The following is a 10,249-nucleotide window of genomic DNA, read 5'->3' as shown; positions in this document are numbered from 1 at the left end:
CCGTGACCTGTTTCCTCTTTGCCGGAACCGCAGCATTGCAAACAAGAGCGGAACTTAAAGTAAAGAATCGATCTCACCAGGCTAGTATCGATCCGATACCGATACCGACTTGGTATTGATACTGTTGATATTTGGATCGATCCGCCCACCACTAGCTAAAGTTAGAAACTAGATAACATTAGTTAACTAAACTGTAACTTAAAGCTAAAGTTAGAAACTAGATAACATTAGTTAACTAAACTGCAACTTAAAGCTAAAGTTAGAAACTAGCAAACGTAAGTTAAACTGTTAAAGTTATTTTGGCCTTTTAGTGCCTTTATTGGATAGGTCAGTGAGAGAGTGACAGGAAAGTCAGGGAGAGAGAGGGGATGACATGCAGCAAAGGGCCGCGGGTCGGATTCAAACCCAGGGCCGCTGCCTTAATTGGGGCGCCTCGGTGGCACACCTGGTAGAGCGCACACCCTCTACCAGGTGTGCCACCGAGGCGCCCCAATCGCTGATGGAATTTTACAACAGACAGTATGGGTCATCATTTTACTCTTCACCTTTGTTTTCACTATGACCCAAATTAAATTAAACCATGATGATCTTGTCCTTTCTTTCAATCAAGCTGAGGGTGTCCATGAAATATATCTCCAAAAAGCTGACACCTGAGGTGAAGAGAAGGTCTCCTCAGGTAGTTTCTAAATCTGAAGCTAACTCCTGCTGGGTCTCACTGATTATTTTATTATGAAATGAGGAAGTGTCAACAGCCATAGTTTCATTATATTCCCTTTGCTCCCTGCTGCTCTGAAGCAAGGCCCTCTGGAAACTCTCATCACTCACCTACAAACATCATTAGCATTTAGAGAGGCTGGGATCATCCTAGGCACCACACACACATACACACACACACACACACACCTGAAATCCATTCGAGATCTGAAGACTCTCACAGTCACACACAAAAACAGGAACAGGAAAAACAGCAGAAATTTCAGATTAAAATTCTATTTGTGTCAGATGACGAACATCAAAGTGACAAGAGGCACTTCCCTCCATCTCTGTCATACACCGGCACACAGCTTCTGGTTCAGGAGGATTTTCTCATTATAACAAAATGTCCTGTGGATAATGTAGAAAGTTCTCCTGTTACACTAACAAGATGTTTCTCATATTGATCACTCTTCATGTTGCTGTATTCTTCACCTCAACCTCCAGGTCTGGCTCCCTCATCCACCTCTTCCTCCCCACGTCTCTCAGACCTGTATCCATTCACTGCCCGCTTTCCTTGTTTAAAGATCTCATACTGAAAGTGATTGAAATCAACATAATTGAGTAACATTGTTTTTAAACTAATTTAATGGAGCATGTTCATATAGTTTTACTAATCATCAACCTCCAGGTGTGAAACATCAACAGTGAAGAGCTAAAAGCTGCAGTTCCTCTAGTGACCACTAGAGTCTGGCTCCAGCAGTGAGTCAGTCCCCAGAGACTCCCATGTTCAAATGTCCAACTTTACAGCAGAAAGAAACATGTTTACAGCCTGGTACAAAAACTGTTCTGGTCTCTAGAGCTAATTTCCTCCTTCATGACAAATGTATGGCTGAATTTCATAGAACTCACCTACCTAACTCACCTTAGATTTGATTAAGGACTAAAGGTATGAAGAATAGAGGGCGTGGCCTCTTTGACTGACAGGTGGCTTAGGGTTAGTGTTAGCATCGAAGTCTCAGCTCCACACATGCCCCACCTCTTTGACCATTTTTGGATTAGCTGGGAATAAGGGGTGGAGTCAGGTACTGCCAAGATGGTGACGGTGGAGCAGCTCACTCTGAGCTTGAGAAACCTGTGGGTGACATCACAGAGGCTACGTCCATCTTTATTTACAGTTTTACCCAGGTTTGTGATAACCTATGAAGTAATACAGTCATCAGAAATAAAAGACTTGTCGAATAGAAACATAACATTTGACAAACCAAAGTTAAAATGTTCAGTTGAAGATAGAAGAGCAAAATAATAGTCCCTATTGATGACACTATAACACAAATATACTGTCTAAGACAAAAGAACGCAGAGCAAGGATTTACCAAAGCTCAAAACTGTTTCTAGTGATCAAAAAACTTGGGGCAGAAATGATTTTCTTATAGTAATTAAATCATCCGCTTACAGTGTCTTTTTATACATGACCACATATGGAAAAAAATTTAAACTGTAGTAGCCTCCCACTGCAGCTGTCCTATGCTGAGGCTCCTCTAAGTTGTTTGAAGTAGGTTTTTGGAGCCACAGTGTGTAACGACCATCAGTGCCTGCTCTCCTAACAAAAGGCTACAACCACACTTCTACACTTTAGTCTCTTCCTCCTGCCTGTACAAATATGTGACTATTTTACACTCTGCTGCTATCGCCATATTATTATTATTATTATTATTATTACATCATTGTTAGCACTATAATATTATTACTATCATATCATTGTCGTCATTGTTACCATTATTATATTATCCTTGTTATCCATGTTATTATTATGATTATAACATAATTGTTGTCATCATTATTATTATAATACCATGGCTATTATAATAATTATTATTACTGTTATTAAGGTATACAATTGACTCTCACCATCCAAACACACACACACACACCTACTTCACTTCATGTATACCCCATCTACTATGATTTATGGTCCTCAATGTCTTTCTGTTTGTCACTTTCTGTTTCATCATGTTTTTTCAAAATAACGTTTTTTTAAAAATGAATAAAAAAATAACATAAAATAAAACAGAGACTTTCAGAAACACTGCTGGAGCTATTTTAGTCGCACATAACCTAGGTTCACTGAGTGTGTGTGTGTGTGTGTGTGTGTGTGTGTGTACATGCACTTGTTGTGGGCACAGAGACACCATGTGATGTCTTCACTTCTATGGCTCAATGACTTATTTTCCCTCCCTGGTTTCAGTTTTGTTTTTTCGGTGTAGTTCTCATCCCTGCTCTCTCACAGCAGCAGGTGTGTTACCTGAAGGGAGTGTGATGCTTCACTCTCATCATTCAGACTGGGCTCAGAGCAGTTTGTGTTATTTTATCTTTACATCAATGGTATATGGTATATATATGATAATGAATTGCATAAAAAATAAAGGAAAAAGGAAAAAGCTTTGGTAATAACACTCATCAGCTTATAGTTATTCATTTGATCTGTGCAGATGTGACGTCACCATGAGCAGTCAATAAATACAAACAGACAGGTGATGAAAAACTGGCAGTTGTCTAGTCATAGTCTGTTTTTAGTTTTACATTAGATGTGAATACTATTTGACAACATCAAATAGAAGAGGAATGTCCTCCTGCTTACCGCAACATTTTGGTTTGAGTGATCTCAGCACTGTCTGTGTCATTGTTCATGCTGCCACAGTCCCAGTTCATCACAGTACACTACATCAAATCAATGATATAAACCAAGGTAAGAGTACAGTAAAATGTCAGCAACAGGGAGGATGAATTTTCCCACTAATTCCATGTAAAACAACAGCAATATAAAAATCCTGACAGGGTATAACTAGAATAACAAAACTGTCAGTATTGGCAAACAATGAAACTACAGCTGTGTCCAGCTGTGACAGGTTTCAACTCTTGTGTCTCTGTTTTTAGTTTTATAAAGAGACAGTCTAGATCTACTCTGTATGAAAAGCCACTGTAATAAATAAAGTCACATGACGATAAAAATAACCATAAACTATGTTTTCTAAACTACAAAATATCAGATTGAATGAACAAATTAAATAATATTACTAAAGTTACATATTACTATTAATGAACCAACCAACCAGCAGCCAGACTGATTTGAAATGAAAAGCTGATATAGCTACATAACCTCACCAGCCTTACATTATTAGAATAAAGCTGGATCCTAATTCAGGGGCCACATCCTTCAGAGGACCCAGTCTATGAAGGTGTGGCCCTTCGTCGTAGACCACAAAGGCTGAACCCAAAAGAGATGATCTGGTATATGGAGGATTTTCACTGTGCGTCACCAGCTGTTTCCTGTCACAAAGTGCAGCTCATGTTGCCTAGCGACCTTGACAACGCGTAACTTTTTTCGCAGTAACTGGAGGTTTTAAGGCCCTTGGTTTTAACAGTTGCACTGACACTTAACAACACTTATATTTAACAGTGTGATCCTCAGGCTCTCTGTCTGTGCTGTTTGCTTTCATTACATGTGTGCAATGAATGTTGAATGAATGGGGTTGGTGTGTCCCCACCAGTGTTGAGACCAAACCTACGCACTTCATCAGACATGTAGAACCATTATTTCACATAGTGTTATTTTAGTGTTGTTGTTCTTCTCTCATTAAAAATGTACTTGAACTGTTTAAACAGCTGCTTCCTTGTGTTTTCTGTCATTTCCCTGAATGTAAAGAACCTTGTGTATATAAAAGTGGCTATATAAAATAAATCTATTAACATTGTGTTTATTGTTAAAATCTCGGCATTACTATTGATGGTAGTGACAGAAAATATGAAATGATGAAGTTTAAAAATCTTAGAGAGCATCTGAATGATCACTTCAGTCAAACTAAACTAAACATCCAGTCATTGTACTTGGTTTGTGGATTTGATCACAGAGCTAACTGGCTGTCCTCTCCACTACAGCCAGCAGATGATTAGCACTACCCCATCACCCCCTTCTATTAATAATATGTGCAAATTACACTTAATCGCTCGTCATTTAGGTCATCTTCAGATGGAGCCGCACGCCCGCCATCTAAACACATTACATCGTGACACGGCAATTATGTGTTATTTGGGAATAGAAGGTACAATGGCTGACTCTCTTTGTGGGAACATATCTCTGTGCTTCTTATGATCTTCACTGTTGTGCACACCATCTGTGTTCTTCCCTCAAACTGAGATGAACAACTGTGATCTAGACTTTGTTTGAGAGACAAATTCAAACTTTGTCATCACCCTACATTATGTCTGTTTTATCAACATTAAAACATAGTCCTGAATCTTAAAGTAATGTGGTTCATGTGACCCTCAGTGTCTCTGGAGTAGCTCCAGTGTGTATTTGGAGGATTATTAATCCCTAAATGGTATTCCCCTTTTAATCCCCTCTCTCTTTTTAACTCATTGTTGGTCATTTTTTTGTCCTGGACCGCTCATCACAGTGCGTCACGACCAGTAATTTACAACATTCATTAGGTGACTCATATGGTCACACAAACACACACACAAATACGGATGCTTAATGTATACAGTCAGTCTTCAGGAGACCTATGTATCTTATTCATGATGCCCTGTGACAGACATGGTATCATACCATCATTTAAAGCTCCATGTTTTAACTTCTGTGTTTTATCTGAAGTGTTGATCTCCATCAGAAGATATATTTGTGGTTTTAAGAACCAAAAACCATCTCAGTGTAGTTTTACATCTCCTCTCTCAGGCTTCTCTCTGGAGCTCTAGTAGCAACAGGTCAGTCAGCCAATCAGAAGAGAGGATCTGAGCCTCTCTTCTGATTGGCTGACTGTTTTCAAAGTGATTTATAAAAATATAGCAGATTTCAGGTAAACACTCGTGGCTGAAGGCAGTAACTGCTTTGTTGTGACATCACAAAGTTCCAGAAGTCCTGACAGCTGGTTTTAAGGCTCAGTCTCTGAATACAGGCTGTGTGCATTTCTCTGTGGACTGAGGCTTTGATACTTTCACAGTATTAATATAGAACCTAGACCTGCTTTATAATCACAAACACATGGACATCTACTTTTAGACTGTGCAAAGTTTTTTTTTTCTCAGTTATTTAAAGAAATGAAATTATTAAGTAGAGTCATCATATGTAAGTTAGATTGTAAGATGCATCATAGGGGTTGTGCTGTGTATTGTGAGTCTCATTGTGAGTATGAATGATGTGTATTGATGTATCTGATGTAATCAAAGTATTGTCTATGACTGTATGGGAAGAGTAGCCACTGTCACAAAACAGTAGGTAATGGGGATGGTCCTTTTACATCCTTTTACATAAACCAAGGCCCACAGGACTAAATGACTATAGACCCATTGCCCTGACCTCTGTGGTCATGAAATCATTTGAGCGCCTTGTCCTGTCCCACCTCAAATCCATCACTGACCCACTCCTGGACCCCCTGCAGTTCGCCTACAGAGCCAACAGGTCTGTAGACGACGCCGTCAACATGGCTCTCCACTTCATCCTCCAGCACCTGGACTCCTCAGGGACCTATGCCAGGATCCTGTTTGTGGACTTCAGCTCTGCCTTCAACACCATCATCCCGGCTCTGCTGCAGGACAAGCTCTCCCAGCTGAGCGTGCCTGACTCCACCTGCAGGTGGATCACCGACTTCCTGTCTGACAGGAGGCAGCACGTGAAGCTAGGAAAGCACGTGTCTGACTCCCAGACCATCAGCACTGGATCCCCACAAGGCTGCGTTCTTTCTCCTCTGCTCTTCTCCCTGTACACCAACACCTGCACCTCCAGCCATCAGTCTGTCAAGCTCCTGAAGTTTGCAGACGACACCACTCTCATTGGACTCATCTCTGATGGCGATGAGTCTGCCTACAGGTGGGAGACTGAGCGTCTGGTGACCTGGTGCAGGCAGAACAACCTAGAGCTAAACGCTCTGAAGACAGTGGAAATGATAGTGGACTTCAGGAAGAGCCCAGCCCCACCCACCCCCATCACCCTGTGTGACTCCCCCGTGGCTACCGTGGAGCATTTTCGCTTCTTGGGAACCACCATCACACAGGATCTCAAATGGGAGCTAAACATCAGCTCCCTCATCAAAAAAGCTCAGCAGAGGATGTATTTCCTGAGGCAATTGAAGAAGTTCAACCTGCCAAGGACTATGATGGTGAACTTCTACACCTCCATCATCGAGTCCATCCTCACCTCCTCCATCACCATCTGGTACGCTGCTGCCACGGAGAGGGACAATAACAGACTGCAGCGTATCATCCACTCTGCTGAGAAGGTGATTGGCTGCAATCTTCCGTCCCTCCAGGACCTGTACGCCTCAAGGACTCTGAGGCGTGCAGGGAAGATTGTAGCTGACTCCTCCCACCCTGGACACAATCTCTTTGAGACACTCCCCTCTGGCAGGAGGCTGCGGTCCTTCAGGACCAAAACCTCTCGCCACAAAAATAGCTTCTTCCCATCTGCTATTAGCCTCATCAACAAGGCTAGAGAGCCCCACTGTTGCTGATCAATTGCACCAATCACCAGAAAAAATTCCTTGTATGTGAAAACATACTTGGCAATAAAACTGATTCTGATTCTGATTCTGATTCTGATTCTGATGTGTGTACTTTGAAAGGTGATGTCTTCTTTTGTAACATGAGCTGTATGGACCAGTTAATGAATAGAACCTGTGCTGTGTGGATGCTGTGATTGGCTGAGTTTTAGTAGTAGGTTGTGACTGGACCATGCATCATGCTCAGTGATGAACTCATCTTCCAACTTTTTCTTTCTGTCCTAGTCTGTCTACATAAGTATGCCCATTCCCAGTATCAGTTGTCAGGAATACTGTGAGACTGATTATTGCCTTGATCTGAATGATGTTGTGGACAGACTTGTGCTCAGGGCTGCACCATCTTCTGTTTTATACTGTATGTATATCCTGTAACACAAAAATTTTGTAAATTTTGGAACATGACAAGTTCAAGGTTCTTAAAATAATATAAACCACAAAAGAAAAAAAATTATACCTATAGTTATTATTATTTAAAGTGAATGGTGATATTCTATCATTATTCTCCATGTCAACAAATCCCATGTATGTAAACCAGCAGTCAGTGTATTCAAAGCCTGATATATCTGCACCATAGAGCTCCATCAGTGAGCCGCACTGCTGCACTGGGTCACATGATCCTTCACGGCCACAAACACACAACACAGCTTGAATTGGGAAAGAAAGCTTTTAGGGTTTCGGCACTTGATGCTTGGAACAATCTTCAATCTGAACTCAATCTGAAATCTTCTCTGTTGTGTGATTCTTTTACGGTAAATGTGTTGCTGCTATCTTGGCCAGGTCTCCCTTGTAAAAGATATCCGTGATCTCAATGGGACAAACCTGGTTAAATAAAGGTTAAATTAAATTTAAAAAATAAAAAAAAAACACAGTCCCACACACAGAACATCTGGTAGCAGTCACCTGTGTTTGTTACAGGCTCCTGTCGCCTAGCAACCTTGACAACACATAACTTTTTATACAAAGACTTGAGGTTTTAAGGCCCTTGGTCTTAACAGTTGTCGCTATACATTTGACCCACCACCATTTATTCAAGTGTCCCAGTTCTGAGTGTTAATGTTATGCTCTACATAGAGCCCTCCAACAGTGGTTTAAAAAGGTAACACCTATGGTATGTACACTGCTGTCTGCTCACACCCTCAGATTTTATAGATGTAAAAGCCACTGAGGCAGCTGAGAGGACAGGTGAGACAGGTGAGACAGACGTCACTATGACAACCTGAAAATCTTAAATCACCATAAGTTTATCTGTCACTGATCCTGCAGGTGACAAGAAATCCTCTGTCATATCAGTGGCCTTCAGAAAGTCTCATCATTTAACTCTACTTCTAATTCTAGTTTCACTGAATTACACGATAACATGACATCATAGCAACAATTAAATCTGTGATAGTTTATTGACAGGAAATTAATCAGAGACACCCTTTTTTAAGTATGTGTGTGTGTGCAACTTTTGACAATAATCCATTATTGATTTAACATCCTCTTGTTGAAGCTTCTCAGATGTGTGTGTTAACATTACAGTAAGTTGACTGTTTTGGGGTTTCAGACTGTTGGTTGGACAAAACAACATGTGATGACATCACCTGTGGCTCTAGGACATTGTAATGGTCAGTGTGCTTGTGTGTCTCCAGAGTGTACACCACAGTCTCAGGCTCAGAGCTAATTTAACCAAACAGCCCCCTCTGCTGGTCAGAGGGTTTACAGGTCTTGGAAATATTTGTCGGAACTGCGATTTCTGTATTGTACCCACTCATGTTGGGAATGATTAATATCCTCTGTGTTTTTGTTTTTTTTTATCATATTCTTTAGAACTGACATTTGAGTAGTGAATTTAAATTGACTGATAATTTAAAGTATTGTTGCACTGTCACAGAGAGGTCTGCTTTCTCCTTTTCAAAGAGGGTGTTGTAAAAGGAGAAATACAATGGACCCTACATTAGTCAGAAAATAGAAAAGCCCAAGCAAATAAAGAAATGCTGTATCTGTATATGTTTTTGATGTAGAAAAAGTATATGAGAACTGCTTATTAAATTAAGTAAGTGTGGGCAGGAGGTTATATAACTGGCTGCTGGACTTCCTATTAGGTCGGACAAGAGTAGGTAAAGAACACTCAAGAGTTTATCATGTAGAGAAGGAATCCTGCAAGGCAGTATCTGCAGTCCAGTGCTGTTTAACATCATGATTAATGATATTTTGAGAAAGTGGAGAAAGGGATAAGGAAATTGCTGAATGATGGGGTGATGGGGTCTTAAGAATAAGACATTAAGACATAAACAGAAGGAGGCTGCAACTGAGAGGGTGCAGCTATGTGCAAATAAGTGGGTTTTTAAACTATCTGTCGCACAGACACAAGTGATATGTTTCTCTAGACATCATAAGGCAATATCCTAGAAACTATACAGCCAAACACTTGGACGGGTCAGTATGATCAGGTTTATTATTTGAGGAAAAGTTGACCATGAGGCAGCCCATTGAAAAAATAAAGGACAAATGTAAAAAAAAAAAAAGTCAACAATCTTTTAAGATGCCTGTCAGGACGAGACTGGGGAGCAACCAGTGCATCAAATGTTAGAATACGGGAGCTTATCTGTCAGCAGCTGAGAGTCACCTGAATAAGCTGGATGTGAAACAGGCTCAAGGGCTAAGACTATGTAGTGGAAAATTAAAAACATCTCCAGTAGCTGCCATGCATTAAGAATAAGAAGAGAGAAACTGATGCTGGCATACTGGGTTAATTGCAGGGGTATAGTAGCTCACTCCCTATAAAGGCCATCTTGGAGGACTGACACAATGAAACCCATTTCAGAAGCTTTGGTTCTGGAAAAAATATTAAAGACAAAAATGTAGGATGAAGTAACAGTCCAACAGTTCCTTCTTCAGCCATTCTTCCCTGGTTCTTTGTGATGCCATTCATAGATCTAAATACTGTATACAGCAACAACTGAAGAGGAAATCCAAACAGACACCTGGTGGGAGCACAGATCACAGAAGCTGCAGTTTTC

Source organism: Trachinotus anak, unplaced genomic scaffold (assembly GCF_046630095.1).
Source record: "Trachinotus anak isolate AG129_WGS33_773 ecotype Australia unplaced genomic scaffold, CSIRO_AGI_Tana_v1 ptg000002l, whole genome shotgun sequence".
Taxonomy (NCBI): Eukaryota; Metazoa; Chordata; class Actinopteri; order Carangiformes; family Carangidae; genus Trachinotus; species Trachinotus anak.
This window is presented reverse-complemented; position numbering follows the sequence as displayed.